The sequence below is a fragment of the Triticum aestivum genome, chromosome 5D (assembly GCF_018294505.1).
Source record: "Triticum aestivum cultivar Chinese Spring chromosome 5D, IWGSC CS RefSeq v2.1, whole genome shotgun sequence".
Classification (NCBI taxonomy): Eukaryota; Viridiplantae; Streptophyta; class Magnoliopsida; order Poales; family Poaceae; genus Triticum; species Triticum aestivum.
The window spans coordinates 483,873,978-483,891,228 of NC_057808.1; the positions used below are offsets into that span (position 1 = coordinate 483,873,978).

At 47.4% G+C, this 17,251-nt stretch overlaps 1 long non-coding RNA gene across 2 annotated transcripts; it reads left to right on the forward strand.

Moving 5' to 3' along the window:
- The first annotated feature begins 8,635 nt into the window (after positions 1–8,635).
- On the forward strand, positions 8,636–11,926 carry LOC123125624 (uncharacterized). Of its 2 annotated transcripts, none has more exons than XR_006461453.1 (3): positions 8,636–8,973; positions 9,111–9,198; positions 9,288–11,926. It is a non-coding gene; the product is annotated as an uncharacterized lncRNA (long non-coding RNA). The 2 variants fall into 2 exon arrangements; XR_006461452.1 differs by having other exon boundaries at positions 9,302–11,926.
- Positions 11,927–17,251: the final 5,325 nt, after the last annotated feature.

Sequence of the window (17,251 nt, forward strand, 5' to 3'; positions counted from 1 at the left end):
AACACCTCATCCCCTTTTAATAGTATTGGCTTTTCCTATGGACTCAATGTGATCTTGGATCACTAAAATAGAAATGAAGAGTATTGAGCTTTTGCCAATCTTCTGTCCTTAGCATCTTGAAGGGGTTCCACATCATCATGTCCATACCACGCCTTTGTTGAACTATCTGAAATATACTAGATGAAAATATTAGTCCAACAAGAGATGTGTTGACATTAATTACCAAAATTACCCAGGGAGCACTTGTGCTTTCAAATGGATGCGTTACTGAAACTGGTCTGGATATTGAAATGAATGTGGTATGAAAATTTTAATTTCATATTTGATATTTCAGTGTCACATTATATATACTAGTTGCATTCCAATTTCACATTTCAATCTCAAATTAATTTTAGTCGATGTGGTACTAAAATTGTTCTGAAAATTGAAATGAATGCGGTCTGAAAATTTCAATTTCATATTTCAGTGTCACATTATATATACTAGTTGAATTCTAATTTCACATTTCAATCTCACATTAATTGTGAAATATCTTTTTTAGTTGAGTGAAATATGTTCTTTTGAATGATGAAGTAAAATTACTTCAAATGAATTCAATATTGGTCTTATTTTAAAGCTCTTGATGTGAATGGTTTAGATATATAAAAATATCAGCAATCGGATTCATGGTTCACAAGATATCACTCTCCAAAAAAATTCACTACGTATGTACTAGTTGGTGGGAGAGACAAATAGGTGTGAACTACTATTTAAATTATAGGGGAGGTGACATTGGAGGAAGGTGGTCAGAAGACATGGGCAAAAGAAGTGAGATGAGGTGACGTGCTAGAATGAATACAAAAGAGTATAATAATACTATGGCCAATACATAACTGCATGATCACAAATCTCCAATAGATCAAGGGCTCCTACATGCACGGGACCTCCCGTGCATGGGAGAATCCCTTTTCTCCTCGCATGAGAGAGAAACCCCACACACGTCTTCTGTGGAACCACCACCGCTTTCTCTCCCTTATCTCTCCAACACAACCATTCTCGTCCACTCCTTTCTCCCTTTCCTCCACCACCACACGGTCATCTCCCATTTCCTCCATGCCTACAAGCTTTACCTTTCTTCATCCTCCATGGAAGTAAGCTCCCTCCCAGTCCTATTGATCTCACTGACTGACTACAACCTCTGGTGTTTGGTGGAGCTACAATCAATGTGGCACCCCGGCACAGAGCAACCGGTTTACCTTGTATTGCCAGCCCAGAGACCATGTCTTCTGGCAACACACAACCTCTTGGTACAGAATACAACCGCTTTATTGATGCTAGCGAAACATGGTTCATATTACAACAAGTTGCGAGGCCAAGCAGCAGACGGTGCGGCTGAACAATATATACATTATTTAGTGAACATAAAGGGGCCTCGATCACGACAACTACACGGCAGAGGAACGACGACGAAGCGGGACTCCATAGCACAGGGACACCAATGTGGACACGATCTAGACTCGGAAAGCACTCCGTTCCAACGAGACTTTCCTGAAATCTGGCATGACACGCCAGGTCAATACATTGAATGTACTTGCAAGCTCACAACAAGCATAAACATAATGACAAATAATATCATGATAATTAACCAATTTAATCATTAATGCAAAATCTTACTAGAAATGCAGTGATCAAGATCTCATGACTCAAGTCCCTCGGACTTGCTTACCAAGCGGTGATCTCTCTCGGATCACAAACAGACCAGCATATTGGTCTTTAATCGGGTTACCTCGTAACCAAACGGTGATCTTTCTCGGATCAAACTGACCAACAACTTGGTCTCCATCACCAAACTGGTTTCTCAACCATCCTCTTTCCAACCGTGCAGAGTTATTATCTTAAGTGTGCAAGATTATTTAAACGTTGACCCATCATGTGAACTACTTTCGAGCGTGTCCGTAACCGTGGACTCGGCTATCGATAGATTAAATACACTCTACAGAGGTAGTGCACTGTACCCACACCACGGAACCCATGGCCTCGCACTCCCATTCGGGTGGACCAACGGCATTCCGACAGAACCCCTCCATTGCCATGACACTCTCCCGGCCACTCCGACTCACTCCCCAGTGGGCTAAGTCCTGGGTGGCCCCGTGTCTACCAAAGACACTAACGGCCACCGTCGTGGCAAAAACATAAACGGTCCCAAACGGGGACAAGGTACCATAACAACAACAGGCACACAAGGTTATGTCTGCTTACCCGGCCAGAGTAACGCACGCCCATAACCTTCCCTCGTTGGAGGCACCGACCAGAGGCATGACAACGGACCGAATAAAGGCCTTCCCATAAAGGCAAATGTGGTTACACTGCAAAAACTCGATTCAGTGGCACCATGACCCGATCAACGATATGTTCAAGTTGAGTTATTATCAGGTTCAACTTAAAGTAAAAATAATCGGTGTCATGATATGCCATGCAAATGCATTCATATAACATGCATCACTTATCATTTGAACAATAACAGATCAACTATATCAAGCACTAACCATACATATCAGAAACTCATAACACTTTTCTGATTATGATTATTCAGCAACCTAACCATGATACTAACTTAGCATAATTCTTTTCTCAGTCAAGAAAATATTATCCAAACTAATTCTTTTTCATAAACAAATTATTTCTTCATAATCAAAGATAACTTCTAATGACTTAACTAACTTAGTTGGCTTTAACCTTCTGTAAACAAACATATCAACACAATCAAGCATTCAACAGAATAAATGTATATTTATTATAGTGATTTAAATGCATGAACTAAATTATTCATTCAACTTAAAAAAATCACAAATATTGCAATGGCACCATGAAAATGTTACTGTGGCTTTCCTTAGTGCAGCTGAGGTTCACACTCCTCCTAGTGATCCTCAAGACAAGCTTCACCTTCTAAAAACAATTAAAAACATAAAAAGAAAACATCAAGAAACACTCTAAAATTCACCAGAAAATCTAGACAGCAGAGAAAAATCTCATTTTTGGCGTGCTGCTAGATATTTTCATTAAGAACACAATACAAAAACAATCAATTCATTTGGACTTATGGTTAAAAAGTTCTGGCTGTTTGAAGTTCTCTGGAATAATTTGAATCTGATTTAAATAAAAACAGAACTGGGGGTGACGTTGTCAGTGTCAAAATCAGCGGATCTCGGGTAGGGGGAATAGGCGAGTGTTAAGGCGAATGGGGAGGCGCTTGATATTCGCTGCCTTTATAAGAGATAAGGATTCACCCTTTCACCCACGCCTTCTTCCACTTCTCCGCCCATCCGTTCTCGAGCTCTAGCACCCAAGCTTCCATCCTTTCTGCCCCCACAAAGCACTCCAACCATGTCCGGATCTGGAGCGCAGGGCAAGTGGATGGCCTCCTCCGTCAAGGAGAAGGACATTACGAAGCTCCGGGAGGCGGGGTACTTGGCCGAGGGGATCGCCCACTGGCTTCCGTCCAAAGGGCAGATCGTCCCCACCCAGGAGCCCAATGAGAGGGTGGTATTCATCTCTCACTTCGTCCGCGGGTTAGGATTTCCCCTTCATCCCTTCGTCTGCGGACTCATGTTTTACTACGGGCTAGATTTCCATGATCTGGCCCCAAACTCCTTCCTCAACATCTCGGCATTTATTGTCGTGTGCGAGGCCTTCCTCCGCATCCCACCCCACTTCGGATTATGGCTGAAGACCTTAAATGTGAAGCCGAATGTGGTGGATGGTCAGCACGCAGAGTGCGGAGGCGCTATGGTGAGCAAGCTGTCCAACGTCACATGGCCCACAGGTACTTTCGTGGAGGCCGTCAAAGTGTGGCAACAACAGTGGTTCTACATCACAGAGCCCCGTGACACCACCTGGGCCGTGGCTCCCGAATTTATGTCCGGGCCCCCGATGCGGCTCACCTCCTGGCTAGAGAAGGGCATGAACTGGGCTTCGTCAGACGAGCTGACACCGCTGCAGACGCGCATTAAGAGCATGGTGGACAAGAACATCAAGCTCGTCAACGTAATCCAGGTGATGCTTGTTCGCCGGATCCTTCCTTGCCAACGCCGGGCTTGCCATTTATGGGAGTTTGATCCGTCCAAGCACCAGACCTTGCAACGATTCTTCGGCACCACGCACGAAGATATCTGGAAGGTGCTATTCAAGGCAAATCAAACATGGCCGGAGACGACCGAGGACCGCGGTCATGCCCTGACTCGTGCAGCCAGTTTGGTAAGTTTGCGAGGTGTATCCTCCACCTGTATATCCGAGGAAGATGTCTAAACTTTCCCCATTTGTTTTTTCAGGGCTGGAAAAAGAAGGCAGAGCGGATCCAGTGTCCGGCTCCGCTACCAGAAGACCCAGCGATCCTTCTTCTGACGAAGATGCTGGTTCTGGCGCCCTACAAGGCGCCGGAGAAGAAGGCCAAGGAGACACGAAGTGGTCTCCGTCGTAAAGGTACTTCGGACGCATCGTCCGAAGAAACCGAAACCCACTCCTCCCCTGTCGAGAGCAACGAGGGGGAGGAGGAAAACAATTCTCCCCTTGAGGGGGGAAGGAAGAAAAGGGCAGCCTCCACGCCTCTGGAGGCGGAAGCGTCCAAGAAGGGGAGAGCCTTCCTCGCGGATAACACCGCGCTGGACACAGACAGCAGCTCGGAGTGGCGCCCCAGGGATAAGCCACTGGCCGAATCGTAAGTATTTGAAGGCGCTGACGCGCTCATATATCCAACTCCTTTACTTTGTGGTTTCAATGTGTCAAATCACACGCTGCAGTTCGGCCCGCGACAGTCCTCGGCGATCCTCATCTTCAGGGGGTTCGCTGGATCCAAAGGCGATGGATAGTGGATCCCTGTCGGCGGCCTCCTCTCCCAAGGCCACGGACGACGCCGAGGTGCTGTCCCGAAGGACCTTCCCAGGCCAGGGAGAGATGCAGGAGGCCGTCAGGGTGGCGCCAGAGGGTGATACCTCGGCCGCCGGACACATGGGGGAGCAGACCCCCTGGCAACTGGCGATGGGGGCCACATTCAATCCGGCCCCCAGCTGAATACTATTCTGGAGAGCCGTACATCTCCGAAATCAGGTAAGCACCCTCCTTTGAAAGAAGGAGGTGCGCCTATCCCGTCGGTGACCTCTGTCCATCCAGAGGCACCGGATACTCTACTGGAAGCGCTACGAGGTGCTTCCATTGTGGAGGAACATCATATCCTTATGGGTACGGTGATTGAGAAGGTACAGTCTGCCAAGAGCGGATTGACCGAAACCTGCGCCAGCCTTCTAACAGGCTTCGAGGTATGTGACATAGTTATACAAAAAGAATGCCATAGTATAGACAGTAGCCCCTGAGACTCTGTCCAGTGTTCGAAAAGAAAAGCCGGACAGAGGGTCAAATAATTTCCGCAGGAGACTAACCTTGTGTGTCTATGTGAATAAGCAGGCGTCGCTGCTAGCTGCGACCTCCCATTCTGCCGAAGTCTCCGGACTGAAGTAGAGTCTGGAGCGGGCCGAGGAAGAGCTCGGCCGTGTGAAAAAGCAGCTAGGGGACAAGCAAGGTATGCAAATGCATATTCAGATCTTAGAAAGATATGGATTGTTTGTGTTGATCACATTATAATATTTCGTAGGGTCTGCGACCGAGGTGGAGACCCTCAAGGACGCGCTGGCCGCCGCCCAGAAGAGAGCGCCAGAAGAACAAGCTACCCGCGAGAAGCACAAGGCGAGGGTCGAGGAGGTCCAGCAGGAGCTCCAGGACGCCGTAAAGAAATGCGAGTCCTTAGAGCGCAAGATTACGGACCAAGTGTCCGAACTTGCTAAGGCCCGCCAAAGCGCACAAGAGGCCCGGGTTGAGGCCCAGGGCGCCCTCCAGGAAATCCAGGAGGCCAAGAAGATCATGGCGGGTAAGGCCTTTACTATGCAGAGCAAATTTGTGAAGAATAGGTACCTCTTATTGACCCGGATTTGGAGTTGTCTAGGAGCGTTTGCGGATCTGCCACGCAGTATTGTTGATGCTGCGGAATTCTTCCGAGCCAAAGAGGGGAGCTCAACGGAGAAGCTGCTCTGGTCGCAATACCTTGCGCCAGAGCATCCGGTGCCCTTCGGCGATCAGCTGAAGCAGCTGACCGAACTGCATAGGGCGGCCGAATTGGCCATGAAGGATTTAATAATCCGTCTATGGCTTGCCGAAGCCATGGCCAGCAGTTACTTCGGGCTCGTGAAGCGGCTGGTCAATGCCTGCCCTCGGCTGGATGCCATCAAGCGGTCGGTCTGCATCGAAGTTGCGCGGATGGACTTCGCCCGTGTCAAGGTGCAGTGGGCGAAGATGAATGCCGTCAAGCTCGCAACCGAGGGGCCGCCCGAGGGCAAGGATCACCGCACGCCCGAGCGGTATTTTGATGATGTCCTGGAGGGATCCCGCATTGTAGCGGAGCAGTGTGCTAAAGACATTATCTTTGAATGAATGCATTCAAGTTATCCCGTCCTGTATTATGAAACAAAGCTGATATGTAATATAATGCTTGTTTAAGATTTTACCTCCTGTGCGGTCGTTTTGTTAAATCTGAGAGTTGGCCCGTCGTCGGCTTCAGCCCCCACGTAGGTAGTACGGGGGTGCTCGGGATGGAATCTAAACACTCTTGATCCAAGAGTTTGGTCCTTGAAGGAGGTGTTTAGCGCAACGAACCAGGCAATCGGACTATGTGGCTTTATCACCCTCACTTAGCCATAAGAGTTTGACGATAGAAATGTAGGCGCAGCCCCTAGTTAGTATTTAATCCGGACTAGGGTGCTGTAGACACCTGATCGGGTGGAGGCCGACCCGTCGCATAATGCGGAAAAAATCGCAAAAGATTTTGAACCTCCGAATAGCTGACCGACTCTCGCCGCATCATGACAGTCAGTTTTCAGCTTTCTCTACTGAGGTGTTTGCTCGGATAAACCAGAAACACAATCGCAGTAGTTCTCCCTTTACTACCCTAGCCGATAGGACAAAACGTAAGGTAGTAAGCCCAGGAGCCGGGCAACCCAACTATTTACCAAAGACATGATTCGGAGCCGACGCATATAATGCTAAAATTCGGGGTGCCGAACTGTACTGTAAAAAGTGTTCGGACTTTGTTGCCGTAATATGGAGCGCAATGAAGCCCCTGGCGAAATGAAGCGTACCAAAGTGTACGGACGCCATCGATAAGAATAGCAAAATGAAAGGAAGTAGTAAGCCAGTGCCGCATAAATTGGGCCGCAAACTGCTTCCATTATAATTTGATTGATACGTCAAAGCGTATTTGTACAAATAGTGCGATAAGCAACAGGGCTATTTAACATGCCTAGACCAAGGGGGAGCTGCGTGCGGGTCCTGAAAATAGGTAGAGTGGTCGTTAAGAAGACCACCTAGATATTCCACCACGCGTCTATGCTGCTTGCCACCTTGGTACATACCTCCTTCGAAAGGGTCGATGATCAGGCAGCGTGAGGGGCCTGTTTAAAAGAAACCTGAAAAGGAAAAGAAGAAAAGGGAAATTATGTGTGTCCAGGTAAGGTCGAGCCGTATAATGGACTATAATCGAGTTATGCCTCCGTCTTTGCACATGGTATCTTGAGTGTGTAGTTTTGTACGCGCGGTATGTACGCCACCATTTGGTCGGGACTGAGACGGAGGCCGAATTGCTAGTCGAACTTCTAACGAGCTGGACTGTCATGCTGCGGAGTAGTATGGACTCGTTTGACAGTGTCCGGGGGCTTGGCTGCTGAATTGATATTCTACTTGATAAGGCCGCTCTGTACTTCCGCTGCCAAGGCCGCGGTGTGCTCCTCGGTACAGAGGGAATGTTCTGTATTTCCATTGGCTGTTATGACACCACGTGGTTCGGGCATCTTGAGTTTGAGATAACCATAGTGTGGCACCGCATTGAATCGAGCAAATGCAGTTCGTTCGAGCAATGCGTGATAGCCACTGCGGAAGGGGACGATATCGAAGATCAAGTCTTCACTTCGAAAGTTGTCCGGCGATCCGAAGACAACTTCCAATGTGATTGAGCCCGTACATTGGGACTCTACACCTGGTATCTATCTATTATATACAAAAAGAACTTTACGGGGTCACCAAAAAAAGATAAATAGACTAGAAATTACCACAATAATTAGTAACTTCTGACCGTTTATCTCATGGATCAGATAATTACAGCCATTTGAGTACCTAATATCTCAAATGTTGAAGAAAATTACCCACCTATGCCATTACGTGAGATAACCTTTCAATTCAATCATCAATAGTGCCAACACGTTACTTAGAAAAAATAGTTCCAACACGTCAAATACCCTTTTACAATCCTAAATACCCGAAAAAGTCATTTAAAAAAACTTCCTATTTTCTCTACCTCTTACGGTTGCATCTCGCGGATCCGGCTTGCCTGCTCCCTCTCCATGCTCCCATCCGTGCTCCCACTTCATCCTACGGCTGTTCTTTTCCCTTTTTCTTTTCTAATCTAATCATCTCCCCCCCTGATTTTCAGGGGGTGGGCCGGGCCTTATTTTCTTCCAATCAAATCAAGCCACGTATGCGGGAGCACGGATGGGAGCATGGGAAGGGAGCAGGCAAGTCTCGTCCGCATCTCGCAGTGTCCTTAGAGCCACCATTAAATCTTGCCCTAGACGCACAAGGCTCTACCAGCTCGTCCGATGCATCCTCACGGTGTCTTCCTCATCCATGTCACGCCCCTCTACCACGTCCTCCTGCCTCCACCGGACACTTCCGCTTCGACGCTTCCACTCGCCGATTTCTATCCAGGTATGTGAGGCGGCAGTTTCCTAATAATTAGAGAAGGTTGCGATCCTATTCATCCTCTCTGTGATCCCCTGCTTCCAACCAATGAATCTCTTCGGCATAAAGTTCTGATCAGGCTGCAGTCGGAATCATCCTTTTGTAGTCCTCCACCGGGCACTTCCGCCTCGACGCTTCCACTCGCCGATTTCTATCCAGGTACGTGATGTTGCAGTTTCCTACATAAGAGAAGGTTGCAATCCTATTCATCCTCTCTGTGATCCCCTTCTTCCAACCAATGAATCTCTTCGGCATAAAGTTCTGACCAGGCTGCACTCCGAATCATCTTTTTGCAGTCCAGTCAACTAAATTGATGCTGTGGAAGTGGAGGTGAGGGCTGTGGTGTACACATATGGAGAGGATAACAAATAATTGCTCTTATAGGTACAGGGTCAGGCTGATGAATTGCTGGAATTCACAGTTTTAATTTCCAATCTTTAGCTGTTTCTGATCTCAAGATACATGTCATCTAGAATCCCTCTTTCAGATACTCGACTGTACTAAAGAGGAGGGACAGAAATAGAGGCAGCCTAAACTCCTGGACAAAACGGCCGCTCACATGGAAGATCGGGCAAGTATTACTTTTGATCTGATTTCGGTAAGTGCATGCTGACCCATACTACTAAGCTGATAACTGACAAGTGAAAATTAGTAGATTCACTTCATCTGATCCGAGAAAAGTCACGTTCTTTGTGTATAGCAGACAAGCTTTCATCTGTAAAATATTATTTCTGCGGTAAGTCACTTGGCAGTTGGGACCACTTTGTTATTAGTCGGCTGTCTTACAAAACAATAGCACCAAGATTGTGATATGTTTGTAGCTAATTTCATGTAGTTTGTTTTAAAAAAATGTATGTCTTCCTATCATATCTTGCCATTTGCGGAACACTTGGATTCCTGAATTACAAGTGTGTATGAAAGCTATGATTGATTTCTCTCGCAGAATAAATAGTTTAAGGATTACAAATAAGAACCATTTATGGATGTAGTTTTCCAGATCTGCTAACTCACCCCTTTCCTTTGATAAAGTTGTTAATTGCTGTTATTAACTGATACATGAAGAACTGAGGACATAACTCGAACCTCATTTATGTCAGAAGCATACACACGGTTCATGCAAGTAAACTATGTTTGTCAATTCCTTTTTTCAGGATTACCTCATGCTATTGGAACTATAGTTCTTGATCTATTCGCAACTCAATATTGTACATCACCAAGATATTGCTACTGAAAACTTAGTAGTAAATCACTAAGATAGTAAATGATAATGAGGAAGAACCATAGAAGTACTCGCCATGCATGTCCTTAATTAGGTGGTACATGATGAACATATGTTGGTTCACTTGCATGTTAACATGTGTGGTCTATTTAGATAGAAATCACTCAAGTAGCTTTATGTGGCAACATAATAATGTTCAGTTAGGAAAATGATAGTATTTTTATGATTTATTCTTATTTGAGATGACCAAGCGCACATGCTTCTAGGGTACCACTATTGTTACGTTTTCTTTGTTTATTGTTGAATCTGAAGGAAAGAGACTTCAGATAGAGGGTTGTTTTGGGCTCAAAATTTTCAGATAAAATGTTACTCGCCAAGATTTTTAGCCACAAGGAAAACATTTAATCATTACAAAATTTCTTCCTACACATGCTTTGGTGTTATGACTATTACTTCCTTTTATTTTTTGCAACACCGATTAAATGGTAGGAGCTCCTTCACTACTTACATGTACACAGTTAGATAATTAAGACTGAATTACTGACGACATAACCATCGCCTTAGCTAGCAATATGGTGATATTAATCTCCTAATCTACATAATTTGAAGAAGTATACCGATAAGTAGATCTTGCGATTTTGTATCATGGTAAAGTAAATTCAGTAACAAAACACACACTTTGATGTTTTGTGCTTGCTCTAAATTTCCTTTCAACTGTACCACTTTGTATGTTTATTTTCCCCACTTTCTACTATGTATGCAAGATGATACTTTATTTTGTATGTTGTCTTTCCTTACCAGCCAAATAAAGTTTGAATCATTTTTATTGCTTCGGTAGATTATATGACTCTCACCAAGTTTCCTTTGAAAATTTCTGGTGATTTATTTTCCAATTGCTTATTTCTCAATTGCAAGGAGCACAACGACTATGATCTTCTTCGGCCTGCCTCAAGGTTGCCGGCGGCCGCGCCGCCACTATCCAGAATTAAGGTGCAGTTGATTGGTATTTTAGTATTTCTTTTTTGCCGACCTTTATTAGCCTAATAGTCATGTTTGCTTGTGGACCATATGGTGTTTTATTACTCTGCTACAGTTAGGTTCTTAGGTCATACATGAATTAAAGTGCTGGCTCTGACGAACTAAAATACCACATGGAAACTATAGTCATACTGACAGTATGCAATGGCTAGATGTCGGGAATGATAAACTATGATAATGGGGATAATAAACCTTGATAGGGTGCCAAAGCAAGTTTTTGATATATATGAAGTGTTATATTTTTTGTTCAGTGGTTTGGTTCCAGGCGAATTAACTAATTAGAAAAAAATGTGCATTGGAATGCCTCACGTCTGTTTTGTAAGACCACCATCCACTGATTTATTTTTAAAAATTGTTATTTTTGCATCAAAATCAATATTTTTCATTCATGCTTTTGGTGTACTATAGGATTGCAAATACGAGAGGTTAGATGCTCATTTAGATCTTTATCATGAGATGTATCATACCGAGGAGATTTTGTCCTAACATGAACTTTCTCTCCATGTGCTAGAGTTACAAGGATGTTCCTTCATTTTAACATTTCCGTGTGATCTATAATCATATCTTTCATGCAGATTCAGATTCATGTATTACTACAGCTCCCACTAGCATTTGCCCGAGATTAACAAGTTTAAGAGTGTAGCTTATTTGATTTCACCTACTTTACAAAGTACTCTTCTCCTACTCATATGGGCCTAAAGATGCACTGGATTTACAATAAACATTCTTATAATTTACAAATTCACTTTCATGAATAATATAAACGGTTTGATACAGTAAACGTCATAATGTACGAGTATGTTTTATTTTCTGATGACATGTGTATGTGTTGGTTCCTGGTCATTTTTCATAGATGGGGTCAACCATGCAAGTTTTTTGAAGCCAGTAAACTAATATTGGTCGCCATGTAGTACCAAAACCAGGCATATGGTATGCCATTCTTACTTACACCGTGTCTTTTTCTTAGATGTTAGTGCTCGAAGCTGTGGTCGACTGGTGGCAATTAGTGTGTGTCAAATCGAATTCTAATTATTGTAGTAGTTTGCACGTGTGGCCATTCATACATTTGATTTGATTGTATGATCACACCAAAACGTGTGCTATAGCACTCACAATATTTACCTTCTTTGTTGTCCCAGATTTATTAATTTAGTTGCATATTAAATACTCCAGTTGACTATCATAAAGTTATTATTCAGAAAAAGATCCAGTCGAATAGCTTATGCACAAGAATCTTATGGAAATAGCAGAAAATAAGATAAATCCTCACATAAGACGTTTACTTATATAGAAATGAAGTTGCGTACATTAAGATGCCTGCGCAAATCGATTCATCATAAATAAAACATGGATAAGAAGAAGTTAATTGATAAATAGATAACATGTATATTTATAAGTCAATGAGAAAACAAAACAAAACTAAAGGAAAATTATGTTAGCAAAAGGCTTATATATTTGAAAATGTCATCACATTGTTCACAAATTTTCTTTAGACAAATCAAATAGAATGTTTTCATTATTAAACTATCTAATGGTCTAGCCCGCGCATCGAGCGGGCCACTTTGCTAGTTACTCCTTTAAAGGTAGTTTTTGTGGGCTTGATCCTTGACGGATCGATTCCCATCTTGCGGGCTGTGTCCTGATAGAGCAGGTTAAGGCTGCTGCCGTCGTCCATGAGGACTCGCGTGAGGTGGAATCCATCAATGATTGGGTCAAGGACCAGTGTGGCGGAACCGCCGTGATGCATGCTGGTCGGATGGTCCCTGCGATCGAAAGTGATCGGGCAGGAAGACCATGAGTTGAATTTTGGGGCGACCGGCTCCATCGCATAGACGTCCCTGAGCGCGCGTTTGCGCTCCCTTTTGGGTATATGAGTAGCGTATATCATGCTCATCATTTTGACTTGGGGAGGAAATTTCTTCTGTCCCCCTATGCTCGGTGGACGGGGCTCCTTGTCGTCGTCCTCGCTTGGCGACCCCCTCTCCTTGTTCTCGGTATTTAACTTACCGGCATGTTTAAAGACCCAACAGCATCTGTTGGTATGATTGGCAGGCTTATCGGGGGTGCCTTGGATTTGGCATGGTCGATCGAGAATTCGGTCCAAGCTGGATGAGCCCGGATTGTTTCTTTTAAATGGCTTCTTCCGGTGACCGGTCTTGGAGCCACTGAATCCGGCGTTGACCGCCATGTCGTCGGTATTGTCACCGTTGTTTCGACGCTTGTGCCTGTTGCATCGGGGCTTGACGTTGCTATTTTTGGCTTCCGAGGTGCCAGGTTCGCTTGCATTGTTATTGCTACGAGCTAGCCAGCTATCTTCGCCCGCGCAAAAGCGGGTCATAAGTGCCGTGAGGGCTGACATAGACTTCGGCTTTTCTTGGCCGAGGTGTCGGGCGAGCCATTCGTCACGGATGCTATGCTTAAAGGCCGCTAGGGCTTCGGCATCCGGACAGTCGACGATCTGGTTCTTTTTAGTTAGGAACCTAGTCCAGAATTTCCTAGCTGACTCTCCGAGCTGTTGAACTATGTGACTTAAGTCGTCGGCGTCTGGAGGTCTGACGTATGTGCCTTGGAAGTTGTCACGGAAGGCATCTTCCAAGTCCTCCCAGCTGCCAATAGAGTTCTCAGGCAGGCTATTTAACCAGTGCCGAGCTGGTCCCTTGAGTTTGAGCGGGAGGTATTTGATGGCATGAAGATCATCACCGCGGGCCATATGAATATGGAGAAGAAAATCGTCAATCCATACCGCGGGATCTGTTGTTCCATCATATGTTTCGATATTCATGGGTTTAAACCCTTCTGGGAATTCATGCTCCATTACTTCATCAATGAAGCAGAGGGGGTGTGCGGCGCCTCTATATCGGGCCAAGTCGCGACGTAGCTCGGATGGAGTCCGTCTGCGGTTTTTGGCCCGGACATGGTTATGCTTATCACGTCCGGCTAAATAGCCGTCGTCGCGCGCCGGGGCACATCCCCGCGATCTGTAGATCGATCTGGTTTGACTTGCTCTATTTTCCAGGTCCTGCCGCAGGTCATATGTATATCCCCGAGCTGTTTTGTCTCGGCCTTTACGGTGAGGTCGTACGGGCTGGTGTTCGGCTTGAGTTGCCGTTTTGTCCCGGCCGCGTGGTGGTCGGTCAGCCGCGTTACGCGTTGTTGGCACGGGCTCAAGTGCCTCGTCGTCAAACTGAGGTAGCAGTTTACGCTTCGGATAACTTTTGGTTGGGCGCTCGAGGCCATATTCCTCGGCTGCCAGGATATCAGTCCACCTGTCGTTGAGTAGATCTTGATCAACTTGCAGCAGTTGCTGCTTCTTTTTCAGGCTCCTTGCAGTGGCTATTAGCCGGCGCTTAAAGCGCTCCTGCTCGAGGGGTTCCTCAGGCACGATAAAGTCTTCATCGCCGAGGCTCGCCTCCTCCTCGAAGAGTGGAAGATAATTACTGTCCTCCGAGTCTTCGTTTACGACCTGTTCATCAGGGCTAACTTGCCCATCTTCCCAATCGTCCTGTTCGGACGTTGGCTCGACGGGGTCTTCTTGGTCTTCGGTGTCATCCAGGGTATTGTTTTCTCCGGTGCCGGTATTGCTATCCATTCCACGGCGTGATTTAGAGCGGCACCGCGGACGCCGATGTTTTGGTCGTGTCTCAGGAGGTATATCCTCGACTGGATTGGTCTCATTATCGCCGTTACCCACTTTGGGTGTGTCCACCATGTACACGTCATAGGAAGAGGTGGCCGTCAGCGCCCGACAAACGGCGGGTTCGGGGCCTACTCCTCTCTGTCATCGCCGTCCATACCGTTGATGTCTTCGGAGCCGTAATCGAGCATGTCGGTTAAGTCCTCGACAGTGGCTATGAAGTGGGTGGTGGGTGGGACGTAAAATTCCCCGCCCATAGCCCCTGGTCCGGGCTGGGCGTAGTTCGGACGTTGCTCCTCTGTAATAACGAGGGATCGCATTAAGTCGAGAGCCTCACTTAATGGCGAGATTTGGCCAGGGAGAAAAGAGTCTGTGGAGTACGGTGGGAAGGAAACTCCTGGGCCGAACTCACACGATGTTGACTCCGAGGGTTCGGAGCCGGTGTCCGGAGCATAGTTGGGCTCTCCCGTACTGGGCTCGATGGCCGCAGATAGTCCGGCGGGCTCAGGAATCCCGTCTTCGGACCTGGTGATGCGCTCCGGATCTAAGGCCAGAGCGGAGGTTGGGGTCGTGAACCCTTGGAAGATCAAGTCTCCTCAGATATCAAGGACATAATCCAGATTCCCAAAACTAATCTGGTGACCTGAGGCGTAGCTGTCGATCTGCTCTAGGTGGCAAAGAGAGTTGGCCTGCAGTGCGAAGCCGCTGAACACGAAGATCTGGCCGGGAAGAAAGACCTCCCTCAGGGCAGCATCGTTGTAGATGATTGAAGGAGCCATCGGACCTTCTGGTGATGACACAACGGAACTCTCAATGAAAGTACCAATGTCGGCGTCAAAACCGGCGGATCTCGGGTAGGCGGTCCCGAACTGTGCGTCTAAGGTCGATGGTAACATGAGACTGGGGACACGATGTTTACCCAGGTTCGGGCCCTCTCGATGGAGGTAATACCCTACTTCCTGCTTGATTGATCTTGATGAATATGAGGGTTACAAGAGTTGATCTACCACGAGATCGTAATGGCTAAACCCTAGAAGTCTAGCATGTATGATTATGATTATGATCACCTCTACGGACTAAACTCTCAGGTTTATATAGACACCGGAGGGGACTAGGGTTTGTACAGAGTCGGTTTACAGAGGAAGGAATCTTCATATCCGAACGCCAAGCTTGCCATCCATGCAAAGGAGAGTCCCATCCGGACACGGGAGGAAGTCTTCTATCTTCTATCTTCAATGCCCATTAGTCCGGCCCACGTCACATAGGCCGAACGCCCGAGGACCCCATAATCCAGGACTCCCTCAAACGTCGGAGACGTAAACCCGCGGGGCGCCTCCACTCGTACCGCTTCGGGTGCGGCCAGAGTGGAGGAAAGCGGGCCCCGCTAGTCAGGTGAGAGGGAGGGGAGAAGGAAACAGAGCACGGCGAGGCTCCGCCGGAGCACACGCCAGCGAGGAGGGCATCTTGGCTGGAGCTAGAGGGATAGATCGAGAGAGAAGACCGAGGCGCACCTGCCCGTACCCGTAGATTAGCTAGGGGTGGTCGGACAGCGTCGGAACGGGCCTCTCCAGCGGCGGCAGAGAGCGGAGGTTGCCGGAGTTGGGGATGACGGCGACCGGAGGCTACACCAGTGGTTCCAACCGGGTCGGACGGCTCCACTGAAGGACGGCGGAGGCTCTGGAAGAGTGGCCCGAGCCTGGGAGGGGCGGGAGCGGTGGAGACGAACCGAGGGGATCGCCGGCGAGCTCGAACTCGGGGACGGCGGCCCGAGGCCTGCCCGGCCGGGCTACGGCTTCCTACGGTCTTGTGGAGTGTGTGAGGTGGGTTGGTGATGCTCGAGAGGGCTGGGGAGGGCTGCATTTATAGGCAAGCGAGAGGAGGGGGTCGGGCTCCGCCGGAGGACACCTGGACACGGCGCCTGGTGACGAACGGCGTCAGTGAGCGAGGGGGAAGGCAACGCAGCTCACGCGAGCACTGTGGGTGGGCGGCGATGAGCAGAGGATCGAGGGGGTGGCGATGAACACAGTGCGCGGCGCACTGTTCTGTTGGCCAGACCATGCCCGTGCTCGCTGTGGCGAGCTCCGGCGTCGGCGAGCGCCGGGAGGGAGTTAAGGGAGTAGAGACGGGGATGGTGGCGAGGTTTGCCGAGGTGCGGCAGCCTGGGAAGCGAGCACGCGACACATAGAGCGCTCGGCGGCACCCAGAGTGCGTCGGTTAGCAGGCTGGCACCGTGCACACCCGTGGTCACCGCGTGCACTTTGGCACAGAGCCATGGCTGGCCCCAATTTCATGTCTGGCGTGTAGTCCTTAGTGTTTAGGGTTGTGCCAATGCTTTGAGTCGAGCTCGGGTGCTGTAAGTTGGAGTGTTACTTCATGGTAAGTTTCTGGACAGTAACTTTGAGAGTTAACTGTGGTCAAACTACTAAGAGTTGGGAGCTGAGCTTTGGAGGTTAACAATTATCTAGGAAGGTAGTGATGCACAAGAAAATTCAGCAGCATTGGAGCAAGTAAAATGGTAGTTGTTGTAGAAACTACCATTTCTGTCC